Consider the following 24030-nt stretch of genomic DNA (forward strand, 5'->3'; position numbering starts at 1 on the left):
CAGGTACCAGAGCAGTCACTCTGACTCCCCCCGCCAGTGAAACAATGTCCTTCCCTCCTCAACCTCGGACTAAACAATGTAACAACCTCCTAAAATACCATACAGTCAGCAATCAACATGCTGTCAGATACCAAACAGATCATAACCAAATCAGGATTACTGTTTAGTTTCATTAAATATGCTGAATCTTAAATTTGGACCAAAAAATTATTACATAAATATACAAAAATACTTAGGAAATCTGCACATTATCAGATGGAAACAGCAGATGTAAATGCTGCATAGCAGACGGTTGGGTTTTTTTCCGATCACCATGACAATTTTTACATATTCCAGGATCAAAATCTATTTCAAAGCTTTCTGTGTAATATTAAACCTGACATAAAGATTACACAAGCAATTCAACAAGTAACATCAGTTATTTTTCTCCCTGAGGAAAGTATAGTAGCAGCCGCTGTAACAAATGGGTCCATAAACTTCCCCCCGCAGGGGACCTGTGCGTTCAAACAAGACTGACACACGCAGCTGTCACATTCAAGTCTCCCGAGCCCCCAGTCATACCTTGCCATGGCTGCGTCTGGGGTGTGGGAGCTGAATGGCTCAGCGCACACAGTGAGAAGGAAGAACACAGCCCACGAGAGGAGACAGAACAAGGGGAATGATTACCGCCCAGAAAGGAAGGCAAAATTTCAGTCGCCTGTGGAGAGTAACTCATCACCACTGAATAAACAGGAAAAGGGAAGGACTGAGAATCACTCCCCCACCTCCAACCTTAATCTGTCTCAAAAGGGAGCAGAGGGCTTTCCTGGTGGCGCAGCGGTTGAGAGTCCGCCTGCCGATGCAGGGGACGCGGGTTCGTGCCCCGGTCCCGGAAGATCCCACATGCCGTGGAGCGGCTGGGCCCGTGGGCCATGGCCGCTGAGCCTGCACTCCGCAACGGGAGAGGCCACAACGGTGAGAGGCCCGCGTACCGCAAAAAAAAAAAAAAAAAAAGAAAAGAAAAAATCTAACAAACAAAAAAAGGGAGCAGAGCAGGGGAGAGCAGGTCGCGATGGAAAGACAATAATTACACGCTTGGAGGTGGAGAACTGACGTGCAGGGGACCTCCAGATCATCAGTGAACACAGAGCTGAGGCTGGAATGAGAAGTCACAAGCCTCCAGCACTGCTGTAATTGAGGGAATGGAACAGAGACACAACAGATGGCAAGGCCAAGGGGAATGAACACGAGGTGGGGAGAAAATGGCATCAGAGACCAAATTCCAGGGAAAAGGGGCTCTCCTAAAATGTCAGTGGGGGCATAAATTGCGACACTTTTGTTGTCAGTATGTGTTAGGAGCCTTAAATTATTTAAATTATTTAAGCTACTAATTCTTTAGCAATATATCCTAAAGGAGTAAACACAAATATGGACAAAGATTTATACATAAAGTTGTTCCCCTTAGTGTTACTTGTGATAACAAAACACAAGAGAAACTAAATATGCCAAACAAAAGAATTAATTTAAAGTAAATTATGCTAGATCTATAAAATAAATTATTATGCAATACCTACGTTGCATTTTAGAAGACTTTTAAATTATGTGATAAAAGTCTTATGACATGAGATTACATGCGAAAGCATACAAAATAGTATATACAGTATTTACTTATGAAAGAATTATTTGTTGAATACCTTCTATGTACTAGCACCTAGGTACTGGGGAGAAAATGCAATAGAAGAAATAAGTCCTTATTTTTGTGGAGCATGGATTCTACTGGTAAGTGTCCCAGAAAGGGTAAATAAATAAATCTGCAAGAGAACCTCATAGGAAATAAATGCTAACAAGGCAAACATAACAGGTGATGTAAAAAGAATACTATCAACTATAAAAAGTACCTGAAATTGACTTAAAATAAATAAACTGCAAGATTAATAGTAAAAAATAATGTCAACTGAAAACCAAAAGCAAATCTCAGGTGGCTTAATAAATGGTCTAGAAAAAGAAAGGTGGCATTATTATAACCGGAAAGTGTCCGGGCCCTTTATGGTTTACCCTTCAGCACCCCCAGGAGGCAGAACTTACAAGCTCTCACCTTTCTCAACCTCAAACATAAAAATCAGGAAGTGCACGAAAGGAGGCCTGTGCCCCTGCTGGACTGCTCTGGACCAAAACGATCTCCTCCGTAATTTCACAAGAGAAGTGATCCTTCCAAACACAAGCTAGGATGGTATTTGGTACCTTTCCATTTTCACGACAGATCAACCCCCCCTCCAACACACACACACACACACACACACTCACTCACTCACTCACCTAAGTTTGTTCATTCATGCATAGAACCAATATTATAGGGCAGGGACTCCCTCAAAATCACAACATCCCCTATAGAAACCAAGGACAAGTTCCCCAAATGCAAAATGTTATATTCCTTAAGCATTTGTGAAAACACTAAACTGAAGGAAAGCACTGAGAATACTGACGCGAGCTGTACAACATATTACACAAACTTAAAACACATGCACAAATCGAATGACATTTATCCTCCAAACAATTACTCTTCAGCAGATAACTGGTAAGAATGTCCTCATAGTAGATATGGAGAAATTGAGAAAACATTGTAAAGTAAAAATACTATATAATTCCATGAGGAAAACTACTGCAAAAAGCCACACAAATATTCCCTGTATTCTGGAATATTTCCTGAAAAGTAAGATTTAAATGCATACTAATTACTTATATTTTTAAAAAGTCAAGTTTCAGAATGAGATATTATATTATGGAGGTTGGTTAAATAAAGCACTTTGCAGAGGTAGGTGACATCATAAACTTCATTAAAACCATAATACAGGAAAGCTTATCCTATGGAGATCAGGCAAAGCCCGGAGCAATCTAGAATCACTCTGACGTAGGGAGCAAAAGAGAAAACCAACTTCCTCTTTCCTTCTAGGTCCTTCTAAGCTACTCCCTGATAAATATTTCCTTCCATCAGGCGGTCAGCCGCCCACCCTGAAGAAGCAGCTGCGCACACTGGGGGTTAATGCAGAACAGAAGGGCCCACAGCTCAGTCCCCGGACCTTTGCTCTCCTCCATCACAGCCCCTCCTCTCAGATCTCATCCAGTCCAGACAACTGCCAAGTTCACATCACCAGACCAGACCACTGCCCTGAATTTCAAAGCAGTGCCCTCGCTCTGCTCTCTGCTCTCACCTATGGCTCCGCCAAGCCCCCCAGCCTGGTCTCCACTTCTCACCTTGACTCTGCTGGCCCCAACCCGATCTCCCACCTCCACCCTTGGCTCCCAATAGCCTGTTCTCCACTCGGGAGCCAGAGCAATTCTGTCAACAGGCAAGTCGGATCCTGTGTCTCCTGGATGTGAAACTCTCTGAGGGCCGGTCACCTCACTCCGACAGTACACGGCACGTGACAGGGAGCCAACAGCTAGCTGCTGGAAGTTTCTGTGGCATTTCATTCCTACTTTTTATACAGAAGACACTAGAGAATTGTGAGATTATCAGACTTCTGATATATTTATTTGGAACGTTTCTTTGGTGATCTCATCTAGTAACCTCATCTATACCTGCCTGTACTTAAATCTCAGCCAGATTACCTTCCACGAGTAGATTTTTAGGGGGTATTTCTGGTTTAAGATCTACATTTAAAGATGAGATCTGTAGGGAGAAAGACGTTTTAAAAGAATCATCAATTCTCCACCTTATGCCTCCTTTTAGTTTTTTCCTCAAATGAGAAAGGTCAACATTCAAAAAAAAAATGACTGAAGCAGAAGTAAATACCACGTTACATCTTTATACAGAGAGTGAGAGGCGGCAGCCTTACCAGTACAGAAACAATTAAAAACAGGTATCAGGTGGTTTACCCTTTTTTCTTCTGAATATGATTAAATGGGGAGGGGAGACCTTCTCCGCAGAGGATCACGGATAAGAAATGAACAGGATGGAAACCCAAGCATCCCGGCCTACAGCCAAGAATACCCTGACAGCGTCTTGTAATGAGAAATCCGGTCGTTGCGCTACTCAGATACGGCCCTTCAGCATCAGTTTCCCCAAAGGAGCCGGTTTCATTCTCAGGGGGAGGGAAAGTTTCACACACGAGAGCAAAGGCCTGTTTACATTTTCCATTCACTCCCGTAACCTGAGCTGATGAGGTCCCATTCGCTGGCACTGGGGGTAGGCGGGGGGGCAGTCAAGGAACTAATGCAGAAACGGGACACTGCCTTGCTCCAATTCAGTATAAGAGGCACGACAACAGTGCTCGCTGATGCGAAAATCTAAAGAAACATCTAAGCCATGAGACTCTGTGTTCAAGACAATCCAAAGCACGAGGTCTAACGTTCTCTCGGAGGGAGAAGGTTCACTCCAACCCAACCTCCACCAACGGGACTGTTTTTAATTTAATTTCAAGAGAGGTACACACATAAATTTGCCCAGCTCTGTGGCGCTTTGGAGAAATAACAAAAGGGAAGATTTAAATACCAGATACAGCAAAATCACTCCCTAAGTATTATCATGGTACCGAGTTTCCTCTCAGAATTCCATTAATGCTGAAGCAGCCACACCCCTCCTACACATCCATCTATTGACAACGCTGCACCAGGCTGGAATCTCTGACCTTCACGGAATTTTGTCACTTGAGACATCAGGAACTGTCTAGACCAGCAGTCCCCAACCTTTCTTCCACCGGTGTCATGGAAGACAATTTTTCCACGGACAGGGGCTGCGGTACGGTTTCCGGACCTTTCAAGCACATTACATTTATTGTGCACTTTATTTCTATTATTATTACATTGTAATATATAATGAAATAATTATACAACTCACCATAATGCTGACAGGAGGCGGAGCTCAGGAGGTAATATGAGCGACGGGGAGCGGCTGTGGATACAGATGAAGCTTCGCTCACTTGCCCGCTGCTAATCTCCTGCTGTGCGGCCTGGTTCCTAACAGGCCACGGACCACTACGGGACCGTGGCCCGGGCGTTGGGGGTCCCTGGTCTAGACCATACAGCTCCTGAGGCCCACTGGGCTCAATGTGTGGTCTACCGATGCACCCATCACAGCGGTTCCCACCAGACACGCTGCTCCCCCATCACTTCCTTCTGTGCTTTGCTGGCACCTGCCCACTCCCTCTGCCCGAGGCAGTCTCGAGATGAACCACTCCTAGTGCTATATTTGATGCCTGATGGAACAAGCTGAAACTTCTCCCAAACGATTCCTCTAACAAAACAGAAGACTCCCTGCAGCCCAGAGATTCAGCTGAACAAAAACAGAAGAGAACCACGTCACACTCCATCCAGCGATTAACAGAAAAGCAGGCGTGAAGAAATGCCCGACCTCGAGTGACATCCATATACGCGAATGAAAGCTGCAATGCCATATACTCTTTTCACTTACCGTATCAGCAAGGATTGAAACACAAAAACCCCCGTGTTGGCCAGGATGGGGTTCCTCAGGCACTGTGACACTTCACTGGCACAAGCAGAAGCTATAAATGAGGCTTTTTTTAGACTGCAAAGGGTGCCCAAGATCAAATTAGAATCTAAGGAAAAAAATATGTATTTCCCAAAAGGTAGTCTGTGATTGACAGCTGACACAGAAGTCAGTTTGGGATGCTGTTTAGCGCTGGCGGAAACCGGAAGGGTTAGCGTGACACCCCCCAACTCCCCACACTTCCTGGCCACGCGGTGACCAGGACGGACACAACCCAAAACGGGCCGGTCGGCTTCCCTCCCAGAAACGGGGATCTGAGAGCCCGATTCTGGTGGACTCTCCTCACGTGAGCTGGAACGAAGGAAACTGAACTCACATCGAGAGCTTCATCTAAAGAAGTCCCGAGTTCCTGGCATATTCTCTTCCTGCTTAGCGCACAAACGGCATCTGGATTCAGTGAACCGACTTCCACTGCGAATTTTTCAAATTTATACTCTAGGATTATTTTCTGCTTATGTCCTCGTTTTTCCTAAACTCCGATTTCCACCAGTTTATTTGACGACCATATTGACTTCCTGTTTAAGAGCATGATGATCTGTGTTTCTTAAGCAGACTGAGTCTGGTGCGGCTAGATTCAACAAATCCCCAAACTCGCCCTCCGCTTCAGAGTATTATTCTGATAGGATTATAGGATTTCTGGTAAATTTTTTTAGGTTTTTCTTTTTTTAAGTCCTATAGCAATTTTAAAATCAACGAATCCTGAAAGTAATTTTCCAAAGGGGGCAAAAAAAGAATTATCGTCTCCTCATTTTTAAAACTCACTTTAATTTAATGGTAACTGCCATTCGCCAACAGATGAAGGCCAATTTTCTCTCATCATTTGTTCCATTATTTTCCAATCTGTGACAGAATTCTACAGACTATAGATGCGATGTGCCCTTCAAAATGTAAAGTCTGACTTTAGAAAATTAACACAGCCTGGATTGTCTTCTCCCATAATCATTCTGTCCAGGGCTCTCCCCCAACCTAACAATGAACACTCAGAAAGGGAAGAAGATATATACATACTTATTTCAACCGTAATAGTCAACTATGACAACACAAAGAATTCAAGCTTTCAAAGCACTTAATTCTGCTGAAGATGCAATCATGTTACATGCTTCGAAAATAACGCACTCCCCCATCCTGTTTTTAGAGAACTTTGAAAATCTAGACAATATGCTTCCTTTCAAAACACCAACTGCTTCCAGAGAAAAAGAAAGAAACAGACAAATGATCTTGCCAAGAACCATTTCTGCAGTTTCTCTTGGTAGAGTAGCCCTTTCAGTGGCTACAAAGATTTAAATTCAATCCTTGATTGGATTGATGATATACCACCTTTCATTTACTTAGAATTGGATTTTAGAACAAAAAAGAGCTTAGAGTACTCTAATTCAGTTGTTTCCAACTTTTGCAAGGACGAGGACCTCTCTGTGATGCTAAAAAATGTTAAGGATTCTTACAATAGCTGTGTCTAGTGATTGAGAAAGTAAAGAAAAAAACCATGAGTACACAGTAATTCTTTAAAAGCCACCTGCAAACACCTGTAAAATAGTAAAACATGAATCTAATTCTTTTTTCTTATTACAGAGCCAGTTAACGTCAGAACTGAGTCTAAAAACAAGTCTCCAGACTTATGAGACCCCAGACAGATGGGGTTCTAAGATTCCAGAGCGTCATTCAGCACAGAGGAAGGCTTTCTCTAAGTATCCCCAACAATCCTCTTAGGAACTAGACAAAGCGATCTTCAAGTTCTTACGGGAAAACAAGCAAAGATACGGAATTCTGAAAAAGAAGACTAAAGAGTAGAGAGCATCCCTACCGGATACTGAGGCGCTGTGAAGCTACAGTGATTAATTAGCGTGCTGCTGAAATGCAGAAATGACTCCTAATACCTAGGAACTCAGTATAAAATGGGTGTGGCATTTCGTATCACTGGAGTAAAGATTATTCATTAAATGCTACTGTAACAATCCACGGGGGGGGGGGGGGGCAATCAAACGGAGTCCGTCCTTACCACTCATGCCAAAAGAAGTTCCAAATGGAACCAACAAAGGACCAGAAGAAACACAGAAGATTTTTTTTTTTTTTAATAATCTTGCAGTGGAGAAGGTCTTGTGAAACATGATTGAACAACAGAAGCCACATGTTAAACTACTTGAAAAAATCAAATATTACTTCATTACTGAAAATCCGACAAACAAAGCCAACATCACCCACCGAATGAAGCCCCTCCGGAGCGTCACAATTCTAACCATCAGACAAACCCAGATTCTCTGCCATCCAAGCACAGCACTCCTTCTGTTTGCCAGACAATCCCAGATTCCTCAGGAGATAGTTTTAAAAACAATGAAAAATTAAATCTCACAGAATCCATGGAAACGACCTCAAACCTTCCTTTCTTGCCTAGGCCTGTGGAGTGAGATTTCTACAGCACCACCCTCAGCTGTGACCTCTACTCATACTAGAAACCATCAGCAACACAGTAAGTCTTTCGTTAGGCATTGGGGGCCACAGTTTAACTTTAGCAAAACGTACACATGGCAAAGCAACAGGCATTTTTTCAGAGTAAGTCTGCTCTGGGACGTATGGTCTGACAGCACGCAGACTCAGCAGTGAATGCTCACCTAGTTTACAATGTCAACAGACACTACTGGGCGCCTGCTGCATGTAAGCCAAGCTCTAAGATGAAGAAGAGCCGGTCTTCTGCCTTCCAGAAGCTTACCATCTAATTTATCCGTGAAACAAACCGCGAGGAACGGATGTCCTTATCAACAGCAGCAACATATGTTTCAATCTTCGTATTTCCCCACGTGACTGAATAAAGCAAAATTACAGTTATCTAATGTATTACTTATAAGCAAATCCCCTCTAACCATGGGATTTTTTTTTTTTTTTTGCGGTACGCGGGCCTCTCACTGCTGTGCCCTCTCCCGTTGCGGCGCACAGGCTCCGGACGCGCAGGCTCAGCGGCCATGGCTCATGGGCCCAGCCGTTCCGCGGCATGTGGGATCCTCCCGGGCCGGGGCACGAACCCGCGTCCCCTGCATCGGCAGGCGGACTCTCAACCACTGCGCCACCAGGGAAGCCCTAACCATGGGATTTTTTAAAAATTAGTTTACGGGTATACCTAAGTGACTCGGCCCCCAACCGGAAGGCACCACGTAACAGCCCATCAGCTGAGCGGGTGCTCTATCTGGAGGGTAATGCAAACAGCTGCTATTTAAACTCAACCATTATTCAGTATCATGTTGGTCCAGAAATCAGGCAATTTTTACCTCTTGTGGACTTTTCCCCCTTTATCCCTATCTGGTATCCCACCAAGTTCTCATCCATTCATTCTTTCTCTTTGACATGAAAATATTACCTGTTACAATTATGTATTCGCTCACTTCTGTCAATTTTTTCAAAGTTTTTCTTCCTCTTTTGCTTCCCACACTATCGCTTGGGAGGACGTTGTGTATTTCACGATGAAAGCTCTGATTCAGAAGGCATCTGCCCAGCCCCCCGCCCCGTCTCTTCCCAGAGGCTGGACGCTACTTCTCCTCCATAACCTTGGCCAAAAGGCCCCAGCCATCAGAACTATCAAAGGAGGAACTGTTTTCACTTCGTTCCATTTACAAAGACTTTGAAACAGTTCTGACTCTCTGTAGGATCATCTACAGGGCAATTCTGACTTTGCAAGAGATGCCAAGACCTCTTGTCCTATATGTACCTTCAACACACAGATACTAGCAAGTAAAATTCCTGAATAATTATCTCACGTGTTTCTTTGCCGCCCATGAGTGCTTCCCAGATAACATAAAACTGAAAAATATTTTATAAGTTCCTTATTTTAATTTGAGGAATGACTGAACTCAAGACAAATCCTCCTTTTATCTGTTAATTATAAAGAAATGAATGAAATTATAAGTCAATCCCAATAAGCTATCCTTAATAATTTCTGTAATAAATAATTCTTTGGTTAACAACCAGACTCTCAATATTCTACAGTGAACATATCAACTATAGATTAGGTTAACAGAGGCCATACAGTCTTAATTCTAGATCCTATGAATACTGTTTCAGAAAAATTATGTTCACTGCCTAGTACTGGAAATTAAAGTCACACTTTTACTCTAAAAATAAGCGCTCTAGAGAAGCACTCTTAGCAAGTATTTCCCATGAATTATAAGACACCCTCATTTGCCACAGTCAAGGATTTTCATAGTAAGATCTTTAAAATCCTGAGATGTTTCATTTGTATTCCAGCAGAAACCATCAGCCCTGAAGAAGAAGCAAGAGAAAGGCCCCCCATTCTGTTAATTTACTGGTCCCCTGTGACTAAGCCATGATGAAGTGCCTTTGTTATAATGCTTGCTAGATCTCCATAATCCTGCAAAACCAAGGGCGTCTTTTTTTTTTTTTCCTGGAAGGGAGGGGGATGGTAGGAGAGCACCAGAGGTACCACTTAAAAGTTAGAGATTTAAGTAAACATTAGGCAAAAATGCAGCATCTTCCAGGAGGTCAGAGATTCACTGCCCTGAGCCCAAAATGAACTTCACTGAACTGAGTTCTCAGGATCTTTCTGAGCAGATCACTTCCTGGGGAGCCGTGGCTTCTGCCCTCCAAACCTTTTCGGGCTCCTGAGGTAGCACCCACAGTCCGGATGCCTGTTACCATCTGCTCCTACTATCTGAGGGGAATGAAACCGTCCTGACACAGCCTCCCGACCACAAAGGCAAATTTCAAGAAAGCAAGAGTGGCTTCACAAGACTGTCACAGCTTTAAGAAGGAAGAAGGGATATTCTACAGATTACAGAAGGATAATTTAAAGACAGCTCCCAAGCCCCAGTACAGTGTGTTTAGGGCCACTTTTCTGAAAAACTGCACAAAGAAGCAACAAAAACAGGAAATATCATCAAATTCATAATTTTAAAAAAAATGTTTTTTAATAGAATAAGGAATTTTTAATGAAAACACCACCTAACATAAAAGAACTGTGCTTGGGTTTGAGGATCCCTGGGCCCTGCTTCCCCCTCACCTGTGCCGACTCTGACTACGACCTTCTCTGCATCTTCTGTGTGAACGTTTTGGGCACAGACAGAATGACAACAGGTGCACAGGAGAAAGGGCCCCCCGCTGCATCAGGTCCTCAGCCAGCATTACCCATTCACCCGCTGCTTGAGGCCCAGGAGTAGTTCTCTGTGTCTCATCCATTCAGGAAAATCATCCTACTCTTTCCCATCCTTGCTTGTCTCTGTTGCCTCTGGAACTTGCCCTCACATGATCCGGGACCATCTGAATAAAAAGCTCCCGTAGAGGACTGCCGTAGACATCAAATTTGATCACATAATGAAGACACCTAACACGTAAATCATCAGACATGCACTCTTCTGAGAGCTGATACACATTGCCCACACGAACTCTGTCCAAGCCACGGCACCTCAGTTGTTACCCTCTTTTCACTAAGACCCCAGGCTGCAAATGATCACTTAGCATTCCTTTCTTTCTGCCCCATTTTTAAACATCCATAGCGGTGCCCTTCCACATCTTTCTTAGTGAATAATTATGCCCTCAAGGTATTGACCCTCTTAGGAGATCTGTTAACAGCTAAGAAGGACATCTAGGTTGTTCTGCCCTCTCTTCCAAGGTGTGGTCCCAGGACGCACACACAGGTCTGAAGGTTTCTTAGGAATTTTCTTGCTGTTGCTATTGTTCTTTATTCTGCCGATTCCTGGGCGATTTTTTACTCTCAGTACAGAAGTCGACCCTTCATTCAGTATTCACGTGGCTTCCTTTACTCCTTACATCAACTCTGCGGGGCAGGCGTTGTTTTCTTAGACAAGGAAGTCAAGGCTCACGGAAGTTAAGAAACGGCCCCCAGACCACACAGCTAATAAACGGCAAAGCCAAGATGTGACCCCAAATCAGTCTGGCCCCAAACACCTGCTCTTGACTGGGTTGCAATTCTGTCTCTCATCGGGTCTGAGAGGCACTCAATCATCCAGCCCTGTGCACATCCCACTGTGTTCCAGAAACAAGACAGCATTTACTGGAAGTAGGTGAAAAAGAGAAATGGAAAATAAGAATAGAAGCAGTAAATGAGCTAGAAATGAGACCCATACAGAAGGCATCCCTTAGACCCCGCACATCTGCTTCAGGTGAGCCACAAATCTGGTTCAAGAACCTGTAAAGGGAATCTAAGGTTTTACAGAATAGTGTCCACAAGCCACACATCTACCAACTACTAAACCAAAGTGCCTTTACTCCTGATTCTAAGACCTGGAAGCAATTCCAGCAAACACAGAGTCCACACCTACTGACATCCTATCCCAAAGCAGGGGCTGAATAATCCCCAAGGCATATGCCTCGTTCTTCAATGTTCCAAATGGCCCCTCTGTTCTGATCCCAGAGCCTAGCTGGCAAAGCATCATAGCAAATGACTGTCAAGGAAAGAATCTCTAGTAAATGGTCATTAAAAATAAAAAGCCAAGAAGCTCTGATCGTCTTCCATTGATAATATAAGTTGGGACCCCTTGCCCACAGAGCAGTAGTTTTGTAACTTTTTTTTTTTTTTTTAACAAAATTTGCATCAGAATGCCAAGCAGCCAGAAGGGAGTAACTCTGGTTGGAACTAGAGTGAAAGCTTCCAACTGATTTCTTCATCATAACTTCTCTGAAACTTGGCAAGTCACTCAGGACTGTCCCCTGCCCTCCCCGACACTTACAGCTAAACCGTCTCCTACTGCTTCCTTCAAAGTTTATCGCTTGTTTTCCTTCCAAAAGGAGCAATTAGCAGCAAAAGTAAAACTCGGGGTGGTAAGTCTATTAAATACATACATTCTTAAACGTACATACAGGATATCTCAGCAAATTAAGAAAACTGAAGCAATACGCAACAACTTACATATGGCAGCAAGGAAATATTAGTGACTAAAAAAGTTATAAAACTATGCTAGATTTAACAGTGAGAGTATTAAAACATAATACTAGGATACAGCATTTACCATTTATACATCTGGGGGAGAGGGAAGGAAAACGATCAAAACGCTCTGGTCAACTCAAACCTCTCTGGGTTTCTATTTATTCAACTTTCCTAAAATGTGATTTAACTAACTACCGTTCATATCCCTAACACTTCAGGAATTCTGGGAAGTTGAATTTAAATGAAATTTGCCGAACCTTATGATTTATTTTAGTACTTTCATGAGAAGACCAGGATGAATCAAATTTCACTCAATTTAGGAAAAGAAATCACATTCCATTCATCCAGATAAGGAAGGATTCTTCATTTCACCAATGACCAATTCCTGCAAAACAAACACCATCTTTGAAAACAACAGAAAGAAATTCCAAAATTACCAGAAATAATTTGAGGCTGACACTAGAATTAAAGGGGAAAAAAAAAAGTCAACAAGCACCAAAATGTATTATATGAAATCCAACACTTCAGAAATAATATCTGAATGCTAACTGGACCTACAAACACATGTGCGTCTAATGCCTGGCCGCTTTTATACAAAGCCCACTGAAAGTGGGATTCCATTCACTGAGGTTCTTTGAGATGTTCCTGACAGAAACAGCAACTGCACAAATTTTTAAGCTACTTTATGCTACAGCACTTCTGAGGGAAAAACAGCAGGAAAGCCAACTTTTGAACATATTCATATTAATAAAAACCTATCCTAATACCCTTCTAAACGGAAAAACCTAAGAGGTTATGTTTAAATGCAAATTTACATATTGGAAAGCCAAAAATACGCAGCAAGAAATGACTGGAAATACAGGCATCTCTACTTTTCAACATCTAAGGTTTTGGAAATGCAGTCAATCTAGAAATCACGCGTTTTTCGGCATGATTCAGTTTCATTTTTTCTGGGCTCATTCATTCGTTTCTGATGACCATGTACAATCAGTGGGCACGCTAACCGTTGGGAATGCTGTCTCCTGGTGGAAAAGGGTCATCACAAGGGTGTATATCATGTCTAAAGATCACCGTAAGGTGGGGACAAAGAAGGAGCAAGATACAAAGAGAATAATGCTTTCCTTGTCTTTCATTCTTTTTCCCCCAAAAGTTCAAAGAGACAAAAAAATAATGGTAAACTAGGCACGGTGATAATGGACGTGAGATTTTGTTATATCTGCAAAACAACCCCAAATATCAATGTCTCCTCAGCAAAAGAGAACTGTTATTTTCAACCTTATTTCCTATTCTTGGCACTTCAGTTTAATGTTTGTCTGGAATCAGGCTACTCACCTATGTAATCCATGGAACATTAAAATATTTGAATTTTGTCTATCATCTCAAATTACTCAATAAAAGGAAAGCAAAAAAATAATAATAATTAAATAATTTGCTTATAACGAATCATCACCAGCCTTCCCCTTCTCTAGCTTGGATATTTTATTGACTTTTGTATTTTAATCTAGTTTCTCTCTTCTTGTTGTTCTACAGTTTCACAACAGAAAGACAGTTCCGCACAATTATCATTCTAAAATTCTATAGTCTAAAACACAGTCAACATAAATAGGTACATAGATGATTTCCATCATTTCCTTTAAACTCATTTCCATTTTCCCTCTCATTTTTAACTTACCAAACCAAATTATTACTGAATAACATTTTAGCCTCAGATAAGCTCTCAAATGTTTCTTTGAAAAGATGAATGTTAATTTTAAAACAAATGCTTTTCACCTCTCTTGAAAAAAATAAAAAGTAAAAACACAGTCACAGATCATTTTTCGACAATTTTGAGGTTAAGTTCTACCTAGATGTTAGGAGATTAACAAAACTGACAAACCTTTAGAATGACCACACACACAAAAAAAAAACAAGAAAAATCACAAGCTGGTAAAATCAAGAATGAAGAATAGACATTGAGGGGCTTCCCTGGTGGCGCAGTGGTTGAGAGGCCGCCTGCCGATGCAGGGGACACGGGCTCGTGCCCCGGTCCTGGAAGATCCCACATGCCGCGGAGCGGCTGGGCCCGTGAGCCATGGTTGCTGAGCCTGCGCGTCCGGAGCCTGTGCTCCGCGGTGGGAGAGGCCACAGCAGTGAGAGGCCCGCATACCGCAAAGAAAAGAAAAAAAGGAAAAAAAAGAAGAATAGACATTGATCACTACCAACGAGAAAAACTTCACAAGGATTATGAGGGAATACTCTCAAGAAGTTTATGCCACCAAACCAGACAACTTAGATGAAAAGGAAAAATCCTGGAAACAAATTAACAAAACTGACTGAAGAGATAAGCTGAATAAATGTATAGCAAGTTAAGAGATTGAAGTAGTAATTAAAAATCTTCCCACAGAGAAAACCTCGGGCCCAAATGACTTCACAGGTGAATACCTAAAACAGAAATACCAATCTTTCACAAATTTTTCTAGAAGAGGAAACACTTCCTAACTCATTCTATGAAACCAGTTTTATGCTGACACCAACGCCAGACAAAAATAGCACAAGAAAACTACAGATCAGGGCTTCCCTGGTGGTACAGTGGTTGAGAGTCCGCCTGCCGATGCAGGGGACGCGGGTTCGTGCCCCGGTCCGGGAAGATCCCACATGCCGCGGAGCGGATGGGCCCGTGAGCCATGGCCGCTGGGCCTGCATGTCCGGAGCCTGTGCTCCACAACGGGAGGGACCACAACAGTGAGAGGCCCGCCTAATGCAAAAAAAAAAAAAAAACTACAGATCAATATCCCTCATGAATTAGATGAAAAAATACTCAACAAAATATTAACAAATCAAATCTAGAAACACAGAAAAAGAATTACATACCATGAACAAACGGGATTTATCTGAAGAATGCAAAGTTGGTTTAACCTCCAAAACTCAATTAGTACTATATGTCATATTAATAAACGACAATACTACATGGGTGTCTCAATAGATACAGATTTTTCTTTCACAAAATCCAACACCCATTTGTGGTTAAAAACCCCCAACAAAGAATTTAGTATCTATTCATTCACGGTCAGGGCTCTCTATTTAAGACATTTTTCCCTACTCTAGGCCATGAAGCTACCCTATATTATTTTTTACCTTTCATCTTTAGATCTACAGTCTGTCTGGCATTGATTTTTGTGTATGTTATAAAATTTGTGTATGTTATAAAATTTTGTGTCAAATGTCATTTATGGACATCCATCTCAAGGATCACACACCAACGACTGAAAAGACCATCCTTTCCAAACTATTTTACACTTAACATAATCAAATGTCTACAGATGTTTGGTTCTGTTTCAGGTCTTTCTGTTCAGTTTCATTCATCTGTTTGCCCACAGTTGTGACAATACCACATGGTCTAGAATATTACAACTTTATAAACTCTTGATATCTGATAAGTCCTGCCACCTGTTGTTCTTCAAGGGTGTCTTGAAATTCTTTGCCCTCTACATTTATATAAATTCTAGAAACAGACAGTCAATTTCCACCTCCTAAGATTTTTTCATGCTACGGACTAGGGTTGAACAGTATCTATATCAATTTAGGGTGAACGGACATCTCTATATTTAGTCTTTCATACCATGAACATGGTATATTCCCTCTTTTCTTACCTGTTCCTTAAATTCTCTAAATAGTTTACGGTTTCCTACGTAAAGGTATTATAAATTTCTTACAAGTTCTATTCCTATATGTTTGGATTTTTAATGCTATTATAAGTAGTACCTTTATTAACTTCGTTTTCTAATTGTTTACGGCTATAGAGAATCTAGCAACCATGCTAAAGACACACCTTAAGTCTAATAACTTACACGGATTCTTTTGGATGTTTCTGCATTACACAATAGTTTCACCTGCATATACTGAATTTTTTCCTTCTTTTCCAACTCTAGTATTTTTTATTTCTTTTTCTTACCTTACTGCGCTGGCAAGAACCTACAATATAATGCTGAATAAATGTGGCAATTACAAGCATCCTTATCTCATTTCCAATTTTAGAAGATAACTTTTCATTATTTCAACACTAATATGACATTTGCTCTAAGTTTTCTTGCCGACAGTCTTCCTAGTTTGCTTAAAAGTTTTTCATCATGAATAGATATTAAATTTTAGTGTTTCCTGCATCTAATGATGACTGTATAGTTTTTTTCTCCATCAATATGGTGAGACGCATTGGATTTGTTGAATGCTAAACCGACACTGCATTCTAGGATAAACACAAATTGTTCATGATATATTATCATTTTATGTTGATAGATCTAATTGTTATTTTTTAGGATTTTTGCAAGCATGTTCATGAATGAGACTGTCCTATGATTTTTTTCTCGTAACATCCTTGACAATATTAGATATTAAGATTATGCTGGCCTGGCAGGACTTTCAGGCTCAGAGGATTTTGTCCACCTGATTCCAAATCTCCTCATACATTCTCCCTCCAAAACATACACAAGGAGAGCAAAAAAATCCACATATGATCCATGCCTTCCAGCATTAATATAGGAGGCAGAATACAACAGCCTTCAAACCATCTGTAAGTGGAGGAATAAACTAACTGAATTCCAGCAGAGCTTCCAACACACACCACTGCAAGCCAAGAGATGCTTCTCGTGCTGAGTCACTGACACGCTGCATTATTCAAGTAAGCCCACCACATCTAAAACACCAACTTGGGAGGCTCAACCATCACTGAAAGTACAGGTTTTGTTGTTTTCATTCCTGATCCTCATGTAGTTTTGATTCTCATTATTTATATACAGCTTTATCATGATGAGCATTTCCTATGAGTTCATTCAAATCTTTATTTAATGGGGGACAAGACAGACAAGCTCCCACCACTTATGTCCGATAAAATCATAAGCATCTCAAACAGTAAAAAACTGGATAAAGTATACATTCCATTAAAAAAAACTGTACATGCAACTTTTACTTATACACAGTTGATCTAAGTTATATCAGTGTCCAAAAAGAGAAAAAATGCTGAGTAAATATTAAAATGCAGGGCAATACTGTTTGTCTCAAATGAAATTTGACTATCAGTAGCAACCAAATAGCCTAAGAAATAAAGCCACACACTTCTAAACTGCATAGCAGAAAAAGAAGCCATAAATGTAGTTTAAAAGAAAAATTCTGTCCTAAACCCTTTAATGCCTAAGCCCTAACACAATTCTTTCAAATGATACCCTAAGTTTTGTCATGGCCATAATTCTTTTTTTTTGGAGGGGTAGAATGGAAGGAACTGGGCATACTGGAAATGGAAGAAGTCTTTAATTAGCCTATGTGATGCAGTGGACAAACAGCACAGAAGCTGTGCATTTTTAATTACAGCTCAGGTAGGGACTTCATTATCGCTGATAAGCCTTGTAACCGTTCAAAATTACAATGCCAATTTTTAAAAAAAGAAGTAACGTTTTAATAATCTTCCTCCCTGGGATAGCTCAAAGAACAATTCCCACTTTAGTCAAGCCTTTGGAAACAAAGTTGTTTGCAGTGTGTAATTAAAATCTGAAGGCAGGTGACTGGGGAATTTGGGGGTTTCTGTGACTGCTGGTTTTTAAACCAATAATCAAGGTAGTTAACTCTAAAAGGTGTTTAGAGTTATGGAAAACTAAGAACCAAGATATGTTTTAAATCTACAGGGTTGGTTATAAAACAAATGTTTTCCCATTTGTATTGAAACAGACGAATGTCCTATTCTGAAAAATTACAATCATGCCCCCAAAATTAAGGTCTTACTTTGCAGAGATGGAAAGTGAATCTACTCCTCCCCTTTCTAGGCTGTGGACAGCCTCGTACAGGATGAGACCAACGTGAGCACAGGCTCTACCTCCTTGCAACCTTCTGGTTAATGTCATCCTCCCTTTGGATTGGACATGTTGCTCCCTCCTGTTTAGACACTATTCCTTCCATGCACCACAGGGAGTAATTCAAATCCATGGCCTCTCCTCAAGCATTCACTCTAACCTGAAGAAAGAATACCACCCAGCAGAGTTACAAAGTCAACAGAAAGCTGATATCTGCCTAGGTAATTCCCTAACACAGGACTACATAAGGTAATAGGCAAAAACCAAAACCCCCTGTGTCATACACATATTTTGAGGAGCTGAAAAAATAAGTGTGACATTAGTAGGGCAAAATGACTCAGATCAAGTTTTTAAAATTACACAGTAGGGGTAGTGCTCTGCTCAGGTCATGAATCAAAACTTATGACATATTCAGCCAATGAGAAAGTATCTGTTGAAGCCCTTCTATGGCAAAGAATACACTATTACATCCACTTGGCTGATAAAATATGGCTACATGGGTTGTGGTTCACAGTCAATCACATCCACACTTTTATACTGCAACAGAATTTCACTGAACTGTTCATGGGCACAAAAACAAGTACCAGCACGCAATGAGAGGATGCTATGAGATGAACTAAAATGCAACGGTTGCAGTAGGCGATGCAATCTTTGGATTGCGCTGGAGCACAACTTTTACGGGCCCAGTACGGTCTTCAGAAATCAGAAGTACTCAGAGACCAAAGGTCACATGAGCTGGGGGAAGACAACGTGTGTTACCACTGCAAGCTAAGGCTATGACCTAACGAGGCCTTTACCTGAGGTTATCTGACAAAGGCAGACACACCTATCGAACAGGCACCACGCTGTCTGGTTGTGGACCAGAAGGGAGTTTACAGTTACGTGAGCTGGACAATCGACCCTCTGCCTTACCTCTCTAGCTTCTGACGACTGGACCTTGGCTGTATCAACACTGTTATCACCAGTAACTAGTGTGATACATAGTAGGCACTCACACACGTGTGGACCTCCTGAAAAGAACCAGAAAGCAAAAACTGAAAGAAAAAAATTAAATAAAACATTGAAAAAGTTCAAGAATATAGCTGAAGACATCTTTACATTAGTTTCAAGACCACTGCTCCAGAAGGTCAAAGGGCATCCCAACAAGAGGAGCAAGGGACAATGTCACTCGTCCAAAGTTTAGAAATGATCCCAGATGCTGTGCTCAGGGTCAAGGCCCAGAGGCTCTAGTAGACCTGAAAGGTGGGAAAATACCCTGGGATGTTTAAAAGTAAAAAAAAAAAAAAAAAAAAAAAAGTCAACAGAAGCAAAGAGCTAACTTCAAAGAGAACAGGCACAGGTCCGGGGAAGAAGAAACAGAACAGGGTGGCTCTAAAGATCAGGACTGAAGTCCGAGAATATGGAAAAATATTCTAATCTAGGGACATCTATTAAGTTAGGAGGATAGGCTCTGACACAGAACAAACAAGACTGGCCTTGAGGTAAGTGGCTGAGAAAGCACTACCAGGACAGGGCAGCAACGGAGAGGACGTCACAGATAATGTGACCCCAGAGGACACCAGGACCTGGAAAAAGACAAGGCTGTGCGCACATAAACCCACCCTTGGAAGGACCACCCGCCCTAGGAAAAGCATGCCTTAAAAGGAAAACAGCATCCTAAAAAGTTTGTTTTTAATAAGAGAAAATAAAGTTACTGTTAAAAACATTCCACCCTGCGCCAGACGTTCCTCTCTAGTGAAGGCCCTTCTCTCCTCTTCAAAATCCAGCCTCCCCTGACTGGCTTCACCCCCTTAGCACCATCACCCCTTAATCCACGGCAATAAGGCTCCACTGTGATGCCTCTTGCCAAAATCAGTAATTACATCCTAGGGCTAAAACCAATGGAAATTTTGAAACCACCATCTAGCAACCTCTGTCTAGCAACCTCTCTCTCTTGGTACTTTAATACGCACAAATCCCTCCATTAAAAAAGAAAAAAAGGTCCCCCTTCACCCACCCTCCTCTGTCACCCTTCAGCACCAGCACACTTTGTGGCCCACGCTCACTAGGAAACCCTCTTACAAACCAGCCATCTCACTCCTGTCCCCATCACTGTGTCATCACTGCCGTCAGCTATGTTACAATGACCTGGCTGTTATCATCCCTCTTTGCCGACGTTTCCCTGGACCATGGCTTCCCAGACACCCAATCCTTTCAGTCTCAGTGTGGGAGCTTATCTTTTAAACACAAGAGTCCTTCAGATCCCATTCTCCCCACTCCTTTTCTTTACGCATGCTCTGCACAAGCTTCTTGAATCTACTCCATTAACAAAGGCAGAGGTTCTAGAACTTTCTCTTCTCACTGCACCGGTTCACTCAGCCCTGATTGCAAGGACAAATGCCTACTGAGTAATGGAACCATTAGATACTGCAAATAACAAGTATCTATGTCCTAGCAACTTAGTACCCATTTGAAAACAGCACACTTCAACTGAGAGAAAGTGGGTATTTCACTTCTCTCTTCAGTAAAACACAAACAGCATAATTTCTCACACCTTGGAGTCAGACTGGATAGCACCTCCCCCGTTCCCTGGTCCACACCGATCTGCACGCAGAACAGCAACCAGTGAAACCCCAGCTTTGCAAAGATGACGTCATCAGAAGGAACGTGACATAAACTCCTGGAGAAACTGAGCAGGCAGGTCCCGCAGGGCTGACAGCTGTTTGCACTGCTGAGCGTCCTTCATCGAACTCATACTCCCTGCGAGTTCACTGTGGCAAACAGTTTGGGAACCGGTGCTGAGAACTCTCACACGCGTGCCTCCAGTCCAGACACCTCCCAATATCCGGATCCCAGTGCGGCCACTGACCGCTGCGTCCCGCAGGCACCTTCAACTTGACAAGGGCAGCATCTTTCCCCCAAACGGCGGCTGCTCGCTGTCCTGGGGCCTAAGGACGGCCTCACCACCCATCAGCCGCCAGGCCACAACTCGGCACTGCCCTGTGCCCTCGCTCTCCCAGCACACGCGCGCGCACACACACGCGCGCCGACAACGCCGTCCTCCCCCCTCAGGCTCCCCTCCCTCCAGCCTTGCCCCGCTATCCGTTCTCCAAGGGCACGTCTGACTGCGTCCTTCTTCAGCTCGGAAGGCTCCGGCCGTTTTGGTCACCCAGCAGGGAGGCCAGGCCCCTCCTAACGGGCCTCGCAGGGCCCCGGAGGCCCGGCTCACCCCCCCCCCTCCTGCCACGCGGCGCCCCGGCCCCCTACCCCCACGCAGCCCTAACCTCGGCTCTAGCTGCTCCAAAGCCTCGTGTCCCCGACAGGCCTCTGTACTCTCTCCTTCCCCCCTGGCACTTCTGGGGGCGCTTTCCTCGTCTCTCCGAACCGTCCCCAGGCTCGGGTTTCTGGTCATCCTGTCAGCTCCGCGAGGGCCCGTTCGGAGCACACTGCGCCGTGACCAGCGGCTCCCACGGTCGCAGATGCCGCCGAACCGGGAGCTCATCCGGGGCCCACAGAGGCACCTGCCTTGTTCCCCTGTGTCCCCGAACACCCCGTGAGCCCTGGAGTTCGCTGAATGAACAAAGTGGGCCAATGAGTGGGTCCGGCCACTCACGGGATGCTCCACGGGCCTCACCGCGGGCTCTGCCTCAGCAGCCGCCGCGTTGCTCGCGAACTGTTCGTCTCGCCACCACGAGCATCCTCGGAGCTGTCGTCTCCTATTTCTGCAATCCCAGTATCGAAACAGCAGCGCCCGGTACTTCGCAGGCATCCACTAAAGGGCTTCTGAATAAAAAAGGTGACTACCCCATGGCATTAAGTGCGGTTACCCCTGGAGAAAGAAACAGGACCAGACGGGGGGCGACAGGACCAGAAGGAAGGGGGAACTCAGACTTCCTGCTCCATTTATCTCTACAGTGACAGTAAATGTATGTTACAACATGCGTTATTTACGCATTGCTGGTCTACGATATTCCTGCATTACCAGCCTTAAATGAAGGCAGGGGTAGAGAACCAGCGGGGAAGAGGCATGCATGGGTCCCAACGCCACGAGCAGCTCCCGAGAACATCTGCCCTCAAAGAGGAAAACCAGGCCCTAAGAAAAAAAAAGGACTTAAAAGAGAAGTCGAACATTTGCAGTCTGTCCAGCCATATGGAGGCACTCCCAAGAAAACGTAAGGAATGATAGCAGCCTGTGAGTGGAAAACACAATCTCGAATATTCTCCAGAGAAAGTCCTGGGAACTCTAAACGACCATTAGCAGTGGCCCACGAGCTATATGTTGAATACTTATAACAGGCAACTATTTCAATCAAAACGTTCCAATAACCAGAAGGTTCCTCGCCACATGAAGGCTTCCATGGGAAGGGTAAGGCACGTCTACAAGGACACACTGAGAAGAGATGGGTGCTATAATGTTGGCAGGACCACTCGGCAAAGTGTCTTTTTTCACCTTTATTTTCAGGATTTTGTAAAAATGGTGTAGCACATCATTGCCTATTAGGTCAAAAATCTGAGGCAAACAGAGAAAACAATGCTATAATGCAACTTCATGTCAGCAACCAGACATGCAAGAACAATTTCTATAAGGAGATAGTTCCAGAACGAGCTTCTTTTCACTGTGTTAAGAAAACAGAGACTACAGGTCAGACGGTAACTATATAAAGCCAACCAAACTTTCCAACCTAGTGAGCCTGAAACATCTGAAAAGACACAACTCTCATGAATATCAATTAAGGAGGTCTTTAAAAAATGAAGAAAAATGAGTATGACGTGGACGCTCTTAGGAAGGAGACCAGACACACAATGAGAACTGCCTATGGGAAAGGCCAAACCCGGCATTCTTTCGTTTAACCTCTCAAGTAGATAAAAGAACTAGCTTTAAAGAATCTCTGCATTGTTTCACTGCTAGAAAAGGAAAGTTGGGTAAAGCACATACAGAAAGAAGCAACCAGCATTCAATAGAATTTGCCCTAGAGGCAATAGAGAAGTAAGTCAATTATAACACTTTGAACCTAGTTTTGACAGAGAAGCAGACATTTTAAGTTTTAGACAAACCTAATTTTTTTAAGATGCAAAACATTTCTAATGGCTGGCTCCTGCCCTTAAAAAATGTGGATTCCGATTCTTAATCTTTCATGCCCCGCGATGCATTTGATTTGAAGAGCTTCAAAACAAAAACAGGCCTTTTTAATTGTCAGTTGTTAAAAACTTAATAATTACTGCTGGTAATAACTGAGAATTTAAAATTCATCCCCAAATGAGAAAGAATTCCTACTTCGCCCAATAGCAGCTAAGAAACGAGATGCTCCATTCATCCTTAAACCCACAGCCGAGTTTCTTAATAATTAAGAACTCTGTTCTCCACCAGGGAACTCTCCCTTGCACAGAAGCTGAATCAAGAAGAAATCGCCATTGCCGGTTAAGCAGCACACACGGAGAGGCAAAGGCTTCCCCTCGCAGAAGCCCCGGCGCGGAGGAGGCGCGAGAGCCAGGCCCCGCCGGGAGAGCCTCCCGGGAGGACGCATCCCGGCCCGCGGGCCCCGGCGCGCCCAGTCCTCGCGCCCCGCAGCGGGCCGCTCGCAGGCTGCCGACCCCTTCCCGGCACCCGGAGCCCAGCCCGGCTACCGAGGCCGGGACCAGGACCACGGGCGCCCGCAGCCCCGGGGGAGGGGGCACCGGCCGCGGGGAGGGCGAAGCCGAGGGGAGAGGGCCGGACCCGGGCGGCGGGCACGCGGGGACTGGGCCAGGTGCGCCGAGACCGCGCGCAGCCCGGAGGGACGCGAGGCTCCCGGACGCGAGGCAGCCCCGGGCCCACGCGTGCGGCGCGGGCCGAGGCCCGGGCGCCACCTGCGGCCGGGATGGCG

At 43.6% G+C, this 24030-nt stretch overlaps 1 protein-coding gene across 2 annotated transcripts in view; it reads right to left on the bottom strand.

Annotated features, from left to right (window-relative positions):
* The window catches only part of WASF3 (WASP family member 3), a 91226-nt gene that overhangs the window by 66434 nt on the left and 762 nt on the right, over positions 1-24030 (bottom strand). The window lies entirely within an intron of this gene.

This window comes from Monodon monoceros, unplaced genomic scaffold (genome assembly GCF_005190385.1).
Source record: "Monodon monoceros isolate NGI ecotype Baffin Bay Population unplaced genomic scaffold, NGI_Narwhal_1 Super_Scaffold_8, whole genome shotgun sequence".
Classification (NCBI taxonomy): domain Eukaryota; kingdom Metazoa; phylum Chordata; class Mammalia; order Artiodactyla; family Monodontidae; genus Monodon; species Monodon monoceros.